Source organism: Ovis canadensis, chromosome 7 (genome assembly GCF_042477335.2).
Source record: "Ovis canadensis isolate MfBH-ARS-UI-01 breed Bighorn chromosome 7, ARS-UI_OviCan_v2, whole genome shotgun sequence".
NCBI classification, from domain to species: domain Eukaryota; kingdom Metazoa; phylum Chordata; class Mammalia; order Artiodactyla; family Bovidae; genus Ovis; species Ovis canadensis.
The window spans coordinates 31,684,453-31,697,544 of record NC_091251.1 but is presented as its reverse complement, the minus strand read 5'-3'; positions in this window follow the sequence as shown (position 1 = coordinate 31,697,544).

Genomic DNA, 13,092 nt, shown 5'->3' with positions numbered 1-13,092 from the left:
ACTGACATAAACTGAAATACAAATGTCCAATAAATGATTCAAAAAGGTTAACTTTATTAGTCATTGAGATAGAAATTAATAACAACACTTCATTTTCACGTCAGAATGGAAGAGACAATACTGATTTTGATGGGAGAGAAACAGAGATAGAATGATACTTTGTAGGAGTATAGCTTTTCTAGAGGGCAATTTATAAGTATGAAAAATCCTAAAATGAGCATACCCTTTATCCAGCAGTAGAAATAATTCTAGCAAACTAACCTAAGGAAATTTATACCAAAATCTAGCTGCCAAACGTTCAAGGAATGCATTGGTTAAACAAATTATAAATCATGTGCTGTGTGTGTGCTCAGTCGCTTAAGTCGTGTCCAACTCCTTATGACCCTATGGGCTGTAGCTCTCCAGGCTCCGCTGTCCATGGGATTTTCCAGTCAAGGATACCAGAATAGGTTGCCATGCCCTCCTCCAAGGGATCTTCCCCACCCAGGGATCAAAGCCGCATCTCCTGCAGGTAAATTCTTTACTGCTGAGCCACTGGGAGAGCCTTTTTTTAAAAGCCATGCTACCATTTAAAATTATATGATAGGAAACTATGAATTGATCTGGAAAGATGGTCATGCTATGCAGCTGAATTGGGAAGAAAAGGCAGCTGCAAAGCATGGTTAAAGGATGCTCCTGTGTCCTGTGTGCAGATTCACATGCGTGACTCAGAGGAATTTCTAAAACTTTACTAAGTGTTCATTTACTAATCATAAGATCCACACATTTTAAGTGTATAATTAAAGGATTTTAAATACACTTACAGAGTTGTACAACCATCCCTTTTCAGGTAAAGAGGTTTTTTTCTTTTCTAATTTATCTATATTTTCTTATACTTCTACAATAGGTATGTATAACTGGTAACTTTTTTAAATTTAATTTTCCCTTTTTTAACTACTGATATTTCAAAAAAAATAAAAGACACAAAACACCAAAATAACTGTAATGGTAGTTAAAAAAATTTTTCCAAAGAACATAAAAGGTAGAAAGCAAATAGACTTTAATTCTTATGGAAGGATTAAAGACTCAGAGATTAAAGGACCTGCTCTCAGTCTGTGTAAGTAGGAAAGTGAAAGTGAGCCACCTTGTACATAAGGTGCAAAACGGCATACAGGCATACTTTTATCCCCCCCTGCTCTCCCTCTCTGTCTCTTACTTTTTCTCTCTCTCTTCCCACCCCCACCCTTGCTGATCCTCTTAATATATATCAGCTCAAAGGAATAAGAACTTTTATTTTTGGAGTTATCCAAATTCCTAATTCAACTTTAATTCTTAAAAGTAAATGTAATCAGGGTGATAAGTATAAGGGAAAACAAATTCAAGAAATATCAGCAAAAAATGATAATGGAATAGATTGCTCTTTCAAAGATCAATATCTAATTAACAATTATTATAGCTATGGAAAATATATGGTATATACCAAATAAACATTTGATTTCCCGGGCAAAACTGCAATCATTTTCCATGTTTAAATATCTTAGGCCATCACGGAGAAATCAGATCTAAAAATAGGAATGCGATGTGAAATTTTCTGAAGTTTTCTTAATTTTGTTTTACAGAACTAGAACATAAACCTGTATTTCACTGTTAGTGTGGAAGCCAGTGTTATGATAAATATGAAAATATGGGCGGGGAGGACGAAATTCCAAAGCCTATCCATGTCAGAAAAAAAACTAAAAATATATTTTTCACACAATAGGATCACAGGATGTTGTGAAACGGGATACTAGTTATCTCTACATCAATCTCTTTATGAATGAGAAAATCAGTAAAGTCATGATTGGCCCGTAGTGATATTACTAGTTTTGTTGTTGTTCAGTTGCTAAATCATGTCCATCTCCTTGCAACCCCATGGACTACAGCACCCAGGCGTTCTTCACTATCTCCCAAAGTTTGCTCTTGTCCTTTAAGTCGGTGATACCATCCAACCATCCAATTGATGTCCCTGCTTTTTAATACACTGTCCAGGTTTGTCATAACTTTTCTTCCAAGGAGCAAGCATCTTTTAATTTTATGGCTGCAGTCACCATCCACAGTGATTTTGGAGCCCGAGAAAATAAAATCTGTCACTGTTTCCATTTTTTTCCCCATCTACTTGCCATGAAGTGATGGGACCAGATGCCATGATCTTAGTTTTTTAAATGTTGAGTTTTAAGCCAGCTTTTTCACTCTCTTCTTTCACCTTCATCAAGAGGCTCTCTAGTTCCTCTTCACTTTCTGCTATAAATTGGTATCATCTGCGTATCTAAGGTGTTGCCATTTCTCCCGGCAATCTTGATTCCAGCTTGTGTGTCACCGAGCCTTGCATTTCACATTATGTACTCTGCATACAAGTTAAATAAATAAGCAGGGTGACAATATATAGCCTTGACCTACTCCTGTCCCAATTTTGAACCAGTCCACTGTTCCATGTCTGGTTCTAATTTATCTAATACTAGTGGGCTTCCCTGGTGGCTCAGAGGATAAAGTGTCTGCCTGCAATGCAGGAGACCCGGGTTTGATCCCTGGGGTGGGAAGATCCCCTGGAGAAGGAAATGGCAACCCACTCCAGTATTCTTGCCTGGAGAATCCCAAGGACAGACGAGCCTGGCGGGCTACAGTCCACGGGGTCGCAAAGAGTCGGACACGACTGAGTGACTTCACACACACACTAATAATAGTATTATTCAGTGTAAATAAAGTTTTAAAATGATCACATGATCATCAGGAGTGTGACTGAAAAATTGTAGAATAAGGAGGCAAAGAAGTTGAATTTGTGTGTCGAGGCTGGAAAAAGAGAAGAGGGCATGGGCTAGGAGGGAAACAAACTAGTATGAGTGAGTTAGAGCAAGATAAGCAGAAGGAAATGGGGTCATAGGAGAATTTTAAGTAAATGATGGACCCAAATCTCTTTCGAGATCTGGGCTATGTTGGAATTGTGAGCCTTAAAGTCTTCGTGAACAGTTGGAGGCCAAAAAGTTTGACTTGCAGTCAGAGCCAAAACAACTTCAGAATGGTAGGTAGCTGCAGGCATACTTGTTTACCACTGGTAAACAAAGAGGCTTTTCTCCAAGAGTTTATGGCATTTTGTCACCATTTTTTCCACTATGGTTCAAAGTTACCATAACAATAGCAGCACTCCTAAGAGTTCTACAGACCTCGTCTAGATAGAACTTTTCTTCTACAATGGGGTTATACATAATCTTCATATGCATAATCTCTCATAAACAGCAGAGAGCATTGGGAATTAGAATCTTTACAGTTTGCTTTTGGTTCCTCACAATGTCCAGACAAGTAGAACTGACTGGATGTAGAGCTGGAAGGGATTTTAGAAGTCCTGATTTTACAGAAAGAAAAACAGAGGCTCAACAGAATAAACTGACCTGCCCAGTACCAAAGTGACCAACAGCAGACTGGCACTAGAACTGCAATTGCCTAATTTCTAGTGCAATGCTCTGTCCACTCTGCTGACCACTTGTAAATTTAAAGTGCCTTAAAAAAAAAAAATCTGATGCAGGGATTCCTAAATACTTGACCAGGAAATTGTGCTAGATTGGCTTTAAAAAATTATAAGTAGTGGGGGCGCGGGGAGGGATAAATTGGAAGATTGGGACTGACATATACACACTACCAAATATATATGAAATAGACAACTAATAAAGACCTACAGTATAGCACAAGGAACTATATTAATACTCCATTATGGACTACATGGGAAAAGAATCCTTTAAAAAATATATATATATACATAGTCAGTTATGTATATATATATATATATCAGTTCAGTTCAGTCACTCAGTCATGTCTGACTCTTTGCGACCTCATGAATCAAAGCACGCCAGGCCTCCCTGTCCATCACCATCTCCCAGAGGTCACTCACTCACGTCCATCGAGTCCATGATGCCATCCAGCCATCTCATCCTCTGTCATCCCTTCTCCTCCTGCCCCCAATACCTCCCAGCATCAGAGTCTTTTCCAATGACTCAACTCTTCGCATGAGGTGTCCAAAGTACTGGAGTTTCAGCTTTAGCATCATTCTTTCCAAAGAAATCCCAGGGTTGATCTCCTTCAGAATGGACTGGTTGGATCTCCTTGCAGTCCAAGGGACCCTCAAGAGTCTTCTCCAACACCACAGTTCAAACGCATCAATTCTTCGGCGCTCAGCCTTCTTCACAGTCCAGCTCTCACATCCATACATGACCACAGGAAAAACCATAGCCTTGACTAGACGGACCTTAGTTGGTAAAGTAATGTCTCTGCTTTTGAATATGCTATCTAGGTTGGTCATAACTTTTCTTCCAAGGAGTAAGCGTCTTTTAATTTCATGGCTGCAGTCACCATCTGCAGTGATTTTGGAGCCCAGAAAAATAAAGTCTGACACTGTTTCTACTGTTTCCCCATCTATGTCCCATGAAGTGATGGGACCAGATGCCATGATCTCCGTTTTCTGAATGTTGAGCTTTAAGACAACTTTTTTGCTCTCCTCTTTCACTTTCATCAAGAGGCATATATATATATATATATATATATATATATATGTATATCACTTTGCTGTATGCCTAAAACTAACACAATATTATAAATCAACCATCAGTCACTCAGTCATGTCCAATTCTTTGGGACCCCACGGACTGTGACATACCAGGCTTCCCTGTCCTTCACTATCTCCCAGAACTTGCTCAAACTCATGTCCATCGAGTTGGTGAAGCCATCCCACCATCTTATCCTCTGTTGTCCCCTTCTCCTGCCTTTAATCTTTCCTAAAAAGACCCATCAAGGTCTTTTCCAAAGTGTCAGCTCTTTGCATCAGGTGGCCAAAGTACTGGAGCTTCAGCTTCAGCATCAGTCCTTCCAATGAATATTCAGGGCTGATCTCCTTCAGAATGGACTGGTTGAATCTCCTTGCTGTCCAAAGAACTCTCAAGAGTCTTCTCCAACACCACAATTCAAAAGCATCAATTCTTCTGCATTCAGCTTTCTTTATAGCCCAACTCTCACATCTATACATGACTACTGGAAAAACCATAGCTTTGATGAGATGGACTTTTGTTGGCAAAGTAATGTCTCTGCTTTTTAATATGCTGTCTAGGTTGGTCATAACTTTTCTTCCAAGGAGTAAGTGTCTTTTAATTTCATGGCTGCAGTCTCCACCTGCAGTAATTTTGGAGCCCAAGAAAATAAAAGTCTGTCACTGTTTGCACTGTTTCTCCATCTATTTGCCATGAAGTGATGGCACCGGATGCCATGATCTTAGTTTTCTGAATATTGAGTTTTAAGCCAGCTTTTTCACTCATCTTTCACTTTCATCAAGAGACTCTTTAGTTCTTCTTTGCTTTCTGCATAAGGGTGGTGTTATTTGCATATCTGAAGTTATTGACATTTCTCGCAGCAATCTTGATTCCAGCTTCTGCTTCATCCAGCCTGGCATTTCACATAAGGTACTCTGCATATAAGTTAAATAAGCAGGGTGACAATATACAGCCTTGTCGTACTCCTTTCCAATTTGGAACCCGTCCATTGTTCAATGTCTAGTTTTAACTGCTGCTTCTTGACCTGCATACAGATTCCTCAGGAGGCAAGTAAGGTGGTCTGGTTTTCCCATCTCTTTAAGAATTTTCCAGTTTGTGTGATCCACATTGTCAAAGGCTTTGGTATAGTCAATAAAGCAGAAATAGATGTTTTTCTGGAATTTTCTTGCTTTTTCTATGATCCAATAGATGTTGGCAATTTGATCTCTGGTTCCTCTGCCTTTTCTAAATCCAACTTGAACTTCCATCTGGAAGTTCTTGGTTCATGTACTGTTGAAGCATGGCTTGGAAAACTTTGAGTGTTACTTTGCTAGCGTGTGAGACGAGCGCAATTGTGCAGAAGCTTGAACTTTCTTTGGCATTGCCTTTCTTTGGGGTTAGAATGAAAACTGACATTTTCCAGTCCTATGGCCACTGCTGAGTTTTCCAAATTTGCTGGTATATTGAGCGCAGCACTAAAACAGCATCATCTTTTAGGATTTGAAATTGGTCAGCTGGAATTCCTTCACCTCCTCTAGCTTTGTTGGTAGTGATGCTTCCTAAGGCCCACTTGACTTCGCATTCCAGGATGTCTGGCTCTAGGTAAGTGATCACACCATTGCGGTTATCTGGATCCTTAAGATCTTTTCTGTATAGTTCGTCTATGTATTCTTGCCACTTCTTAATCTCTTCTGCTTCTTTTAGGTTCGTACCATTTCTGTCCTTTATTGTGCCCATCGCTGCATGAAATGTTCCTTTGGTATCTCTAAATGTTCTCTATGATTTTTCTCAACCATCAAAACATCTGCTTAGTAGTATTTGGCTACGTAATTATCTAATCTATTGAAGTAATCTAAATTAAGGTATGACTAAAATTTTAACTGTCCTCACAGAGAGTCTGTTCTTTCATATGGACATCCGCTAATTCCTATTTTCCAGAAAGAATACTGGAATACTTTTAATACTCCCTACCCTTTTTCACCCTTTATTCTCAATCCTGGTCCCTTATCTAATGTTCTAGAAAGTAGAATATGTGGAATGGTGATACTATTTGTTAAGGCCCCCTTTTTTGCTAGAGTTAAATTTGTTTCATCAGTTGCTTTGGTGTCCAGAAACATTGTTTTTCAGATAAAAGTACGAAAATAGGGGTCATTTATAAAAACTGGAGGATAATTGCTTTACAATGAGGTCATATTTAAATGGTGAAATTAAAGGCCATAGAATTTAGCTAATAAGAGGTACACGCTTCCCCAGTGACTCAAATGGTAAAGAATCCTCCTGCAATGCAGGAGATGCAGGAGACACAGGTTTGATCCCTGGGTTGGGAAGATCCCCTGGAGAAGAAAATGGCAACTCACTCCAATATTCTTGACTGGGAAATCCCATGGACAGTCCGTAGGATCACAAAGACTCAGACACGAGTGAGCATGCACAAAAGATACAGGCAGGCAGAAGCAGTAAAAATATCGACCATTTAAGGAGTTAAGAGTGAGTTTTTCATGGTGAACTACTCACATTGCAAACCAAAAAAACTAGCTTCTGGTTTTGAAGGCCACAACCCCTCTGCAAAACCATTTAAACTCTCACTGAAATTCCGAGTCTAGATAGTATACTCTCTTTCAGAGTCTGTTTTCCTTTTGCTTTTATCTTTTTATTTCCTTTCCAGTTTCTGAAAATAGTCAAAAAAACATGGGCATCACCTACATTTTTTTTTAAATGAGCTATCTGAATAAAAATAAGAAGTGACTAGCCAAAAGTAGCCTTGGAGGTAGAGAACTAAATTTAATTACTCTGACTAGAAAGTTACTTACTAAAATAACCTGGGGTTGTATGTACCAACAGGAATCATTTCTCTATTATTCACCATTTATGGCCAAAACAGCACTAGAAATTTCAGAGCCTTGCAGGTCAAGGCGAAAGAAAGTTAAATATTTGCCAAAAGTCAGCCTAGCTCATTAGGGGAGGGGGGTCCCAAAATGAGAGTTTGGATTTCCGAACTCATTGCTCTTTCCATTCTGCGGAGATGTTCCATTTTGTGGTCATGGAACTCTGGAAAGGCTTAGAGGATTGGGTGCTCCATCTTTTGCAGCCTTTCCTAGTCACAGAATACAGCACTACATGGAAACTTTTTTAGTAAGCTTTATTTGAGATTTGTAGGTTGTTGGCATCTTTGACCTATACCATACAAATGACTCTCTTTCATGCATAATATCAACCTCTTTAGTGGGTGAAGCATAATCTAGTGGGCGGGGTTGGGGGGGGCGGTTCAACAGTCATCCTACTTTCCTCTCAGAATTACCTCTGATACTTCTACTCCTCTTCAAACAGAATCAACCAAACGTCTTCAGCTCTGATGGGAAATCTCTCTGCAGGGTTTTGTTTTGTTTTTATTCTTTCTCTGCCCTCTACTACCCTGGATCGAAGATTAACTTCTTTTTGTCTTGTTAGCATCATTTTTCTCAGCTGAGTCTGTCTTCATCACCCTGGTCTTCATTTTCTTTTCAACAATGTCAGGTCCATTGCCTGGCATATTCACAGTTGCTGCTGTGTTCTCTGCTCTGCTGTGCCAGCTGGTTCTGCCTCAGTAGCTGGCCTTGCCTGAGCTATTAACCCATCCCATATTACCGACTCACTCCTGCCTCTGGCCCTGTGTGTGTCTCTGGCTCTATGTCTTGGCTTCTGCTTGGGCCCTTGATTGTACCACTGAACTTAACTGTCTTTCTGGTGCCTTACTCACCCTTGAAGAAACACCTGAGTCTCCTCCCTCAGACAGACTCGATTTCACTGTGGCTATATTTCCTACCCTTATCCTTGTTATAGGGATCACGAGGAGGTTTTGATCTGGAGGAGGAACTCGAGAACTTAAGTGATTGAGTACAGAGAGGAACCCTAGAGAAAAAGAAAAGGTCAAGGTCAGCACTGTGGATGAGTAATAGATAAAATCTCAAGTCATCAAACACCCCTGAAGAGTAACACTGACTTAATTATAATGGGATTTGATTAATAACACATTTCTGAACATCCTGTTCATTATCTTTAGGGGCTTGGAATTCAAAACATTAGTCCCAGTTTTTCTGTAACACAATGTTTTCCAGCGGTATGCAAACCAGCTTACTGGGGCACAGGAAGAAAATAATAATTCATTTTTATATTTTTAACAAATAATGTTTAAATTCTGTTTTTGAGTGTATGTTACAATGTAATGACTATATTAGTAATGTAATATGTGTGCATATTTTATAAACAAACATATACCTGTTTGGAATGTTTGCTAAAAAGGGTCTTATGAAAGAGAGAGTGTGTGAGGCAATGGTTTGGAGACTACTGTTGCAGTTAATAAAGATAAGTAGGTGGCTGAGAAAGATTATAGGAGAAGTGTCGCACAGGCAAACTCCAGTGTTATTGCTCTGCTTTATTCTGGAGATCCATAAAGATCCATAAAGTTTATCTGATAGGACAAAGGGAGAGGGGGACTAAGGGACTAGCTTCTGAAAGAGCAGAAGAACTATGAATAGCCCAGTTATATCTTTACCTTCTCTACTTCCCGAATACATCTGTTCAGGGTCCAGTATCATTTTTGAAAAAAAATGCTTTGGATAAATTGGAAGCTCTTGCTTTAGGATTGTTCATTGACATGAAAATGACGCCTGTAGAATCCTTCCAAGTTATGAGATTTTAATATACCAAACAAACAACCCAAAAAAAAGGGAAAAGGAGATAGAAGAGCAATCACGTAAAATTGCATTTTCTGTGCCTTCCCTATCTAACAAGAGCTTTAACTCACCAAGCACCATGTAGAAGATACTGCCCGACCAATTCACGTGGTAGACTATCAGGAAATGGGGTTCCAAGACATTCTTACTGTACAGTTTCACTTGCACCAGGAAAAAGATGAGGCAGGAGAGTAGGCAGGCGCCTGGGATCAGAATGAAAGCTATTACTACCTATGATAGCCCTCCTTCTGCCTCCACCCTCTTCCCTCTCTTTGCACTTGCTGTCATCCTCAACTGCCTCAATTATGCCATGGAGACCTATTACATGGTAGTGGTCATGGGAAGACCCATTTGGCAAAGGCCTTCTGCTTTGACTGGAGTAAAGTTGTCAAGGTGGAGCCTATAGATAATATAGATAGAATAAGTAGCAAGTTGCTACATGGTAATTTTCCGGGTGCCAGAAGGGCCTCCAGCCTTTATCTCTCCTATGGTCCCACAGATAACCCTTAGAAATGTTTCCATTGGATTAAGCATCATCTTTTCTGGGTCCCCTCTTTCAGAGGTAATAGCCCTGTCTGGAGTAAAAGTTTATTGAAAACTGTCTTTCCTTTGGGAAGAGATAAGGGTCTTATGATAGCAGTATCATATAAGGCTGGGAATGACTTGATAAAAGAAGGGGAGATGGCCCTGGGAGGGGAAGAAATACAAGAACTCTAGGGACAAACTTTTCCAACCTCATCGTGTTGTACCTGAAATGAAACAGAAGATGGATATGCCCAGATCTATGCAGGTTCTGTCTCCTGTCCCTTTGATGAGAGAGATGCTGAGCCATATAATAATAATGAGGATGGTGAAGGCAGAGGCGAGGAAGAAGGCCCTGGAGAATTGGAGGTAGTCTGCCAGGGGAAGGGGAAAAGGAGAGGCTTGACTGGAGTGAAGGACACCTGCCTTACAGAAGGCTGAACAGGGTCTTGGGAAGGGGTGAGGACCAAAGGACGATGGAATCAGGGCTTGTCTTACATGCAACGGAGTCAGAGTAAGGAGCCCCCAAGTTGGGCAGGTGCTTCACAGGCACCCATGAGGACCCTCTTTCGACCTCCTCATTGACATATGGAATTCCTTTAACGAGGAAAGAAGTAATTTACTCCACAAGGAGGGAAAAGCTGAAATTAGAACCATAACCTTAGGAGGCATGTTATGAAGTAACTCTCATATGAAGGCATAGAATGACCAATATTTCTTTTTCTGAGGGAAGTTGTGAGTGCAAAGGTCAGTAGTCATTAGCTTCCAATAATAAAGGGGCTTTGGCTTTTAAGTCATTGAGGAAGCATGGATGAGGCAAACTCACGCAGCGCCCTGCTTGCAGGCACTGTCCATACATGCTTGTGAATCAGTGAGGGGGTGTGGGTCAGGGTTGCCAGGAGAAAAGAGAGTGGTGAGCGGTGGGGGGATCTGACAGGGTGGGTGTGCCAAAGGAGGGGGCTGGAATCTGGAAAGCACTCACAGGGGGCCTTCGAAGTGTTGCCCCAGCAGAGATCATGGTGGCATAAGGTCCAGAGCCCCGCCAAGAGCTTCTGCCTGTCCTTCAGCACCATGAACTGCACCCAGTGTAAAGGGGACAAGCAGAGCAGCAGGACGCAGGTGAAGCCCGATGAACAAGCACAAAGATGGCGAACGCTGCTGCGGCTTTTCTGCAGGAGCCGGCGCAGGTAGGGCGGTATGGAAGAAAAGCGGTGCGAGCGGGGCAGAATTGGCTGCGTTGTGGAAGGGAGGAAGACATCACGGAAGGAATCTCAACCCAGGCGTCTCCATCTCCATCCGCAGAAAAGTCAAGCCCTGACTTGTGCTGGGGGGAAGTCGTCTTCCCTCCACACTTCTGACCCCATGCCTCCCACAACAGTTTTTCAGTGTTAACAACTTATTGACCCGAGGTGTATTAATACATCTTTCCTGACCTGAACTTTATTGACTGGATACGTTTCAACATTCCCTTCCCTAACAAATCGCCTGCTACAGGCATTTGTTTCAGCAAAAATCCCCCATTCAATACTGTGTAAATTTAAAAAAATATTCCGTTTCACCTCTCTCCAGTTTTTAAAAAATGGAGTGAGTTTTGCCTCTCCTACCTCGACACTTGCCCCATGACACACACAAGCTGCTGCCTCGGAAAGGACGCCAACCCCTACCTGGCTCACAAAAGGCTATCCCCACCCTGTAATGGCAACCCATCCCAGTATTATTGCCTAGAAAATCCCATAGACAGAAGAGCCTGGTGGGTTACAGTCCATGGGGTCACAATCAGTCAGACACAACTCAGCACACAGGCAGACACACACACACCCTGTAGGTTGGGTAGCTCATTCTGCTGATGTTGTAAATGCTCTGGAAGGCCGTTTCATTTCCTTCTCTTCTCTCCATCCTGGCTTCTGGCTCACTGCTCTAGTCAACTGCCATAGAACTTAACCCCCTCCCAACACCCTTCCCCACCCCTCCCCCACCTGGGGGACAGAAGCAGCAGGAGTCAGAACACAAAGCATGGGTACTGTCTCATCTGCCAGATCTGATCCAGTCCAAGACTCCCGCCCAGATCTCTGTTGAACTCCAGACTCCTACAGCAATCTGCACGCTGACCCCAGATTTCTCACAGACACATCAATACCTAAGAGGTCTTTAAGAAACGGAGTCATCCTCTTTCCATCCTGAACCCCCATACTGTACTCCTTTCTTCTTTAAAACATTTCTTCTTCTTCTTCTTTCTGTTTGGCTGCACAGGATCTTAGTTGCAGCACGCAGGATCTTCAGCCTTCATTGGCAGCATGTGGGATCTTAGTTGCGGCATGAAGAATCTAGTTCCTTGACCAGGGTTTGAAACTGGGTCCCTGGCATTGGGAACTCAGAGTCTTAGCCACTGCACCACACTAGGGAAGACCCCCATACCCTTTTATTACCTCCCACCTGTCAATCACAATGTGTTCTGCCAGTTCTATCTCTTTAATGTTCTCAAGCCCACGCTGTATTTTTGTTTCCACTTCTTTAGGATAGGTCATGTCAGTCCTGGATTTCTGCAATGGCCTTGTGCCTGGGTTTGCTCTCCTTCAGTTTATTCTCCACAGATTTACCAAGATTGGTGTTGTTAATGCAAATCTGATTGTGTCTCTCTTTTGCTTAAATTCTCTGATTGTTCCCCACTGCTGTGAAGTAAAATTATGTTAGCATGAATCAGTGAAACCCAACAAGATGGAGTTTCTGCTCACTATTCAACCTCATTCAGTCATCCAATCGCTCATTTGTGTGAGGTATTATGTCAGGTACTGGGAGGTGCAGTGATTTGTTGGACATCTTCCACATGCCCCTCCAGATCCGCTCTCCATCATTGTTCAAGGAGCTGACCAATTTGGGCTTTTCTCTCCATCCAGCTTCTGATGAAGATTGACCAATGGTGGGCATGAGCAGAAGATCAGAGGTGTAGAGATCAATGTGTTTTTTCACTGCTTCTCTCCTTAACAGAGTACTACGAAGGTTGTCCATATCCCTTTCCCTAAGGAGAGTTCCTGATAGGCTAGTCTTCTCCATAGAGTTACCCTTTTCTATTCTGGTCACGTGTTCCTTTCATTTACATGATCAGTCTTAGGGGTGGTAATGACTCTTCTCACTGATGGTTTTCCAAAATATTTTTCAGTCCTAGGGGTCCTTGTAAATAATCCCTTAAGTCTTTCAGACTGTTTCCTGCTGGACATGGTCCTTAATGCCACGGAGCAAAAAACCTAGTGATGTCTAGGCTCATTCTTTCCTTCCTTCTCACCTTGTGCTCCAAATCATTTTATTCCTCTTGCAGTTTCCTAACCCAACATGGT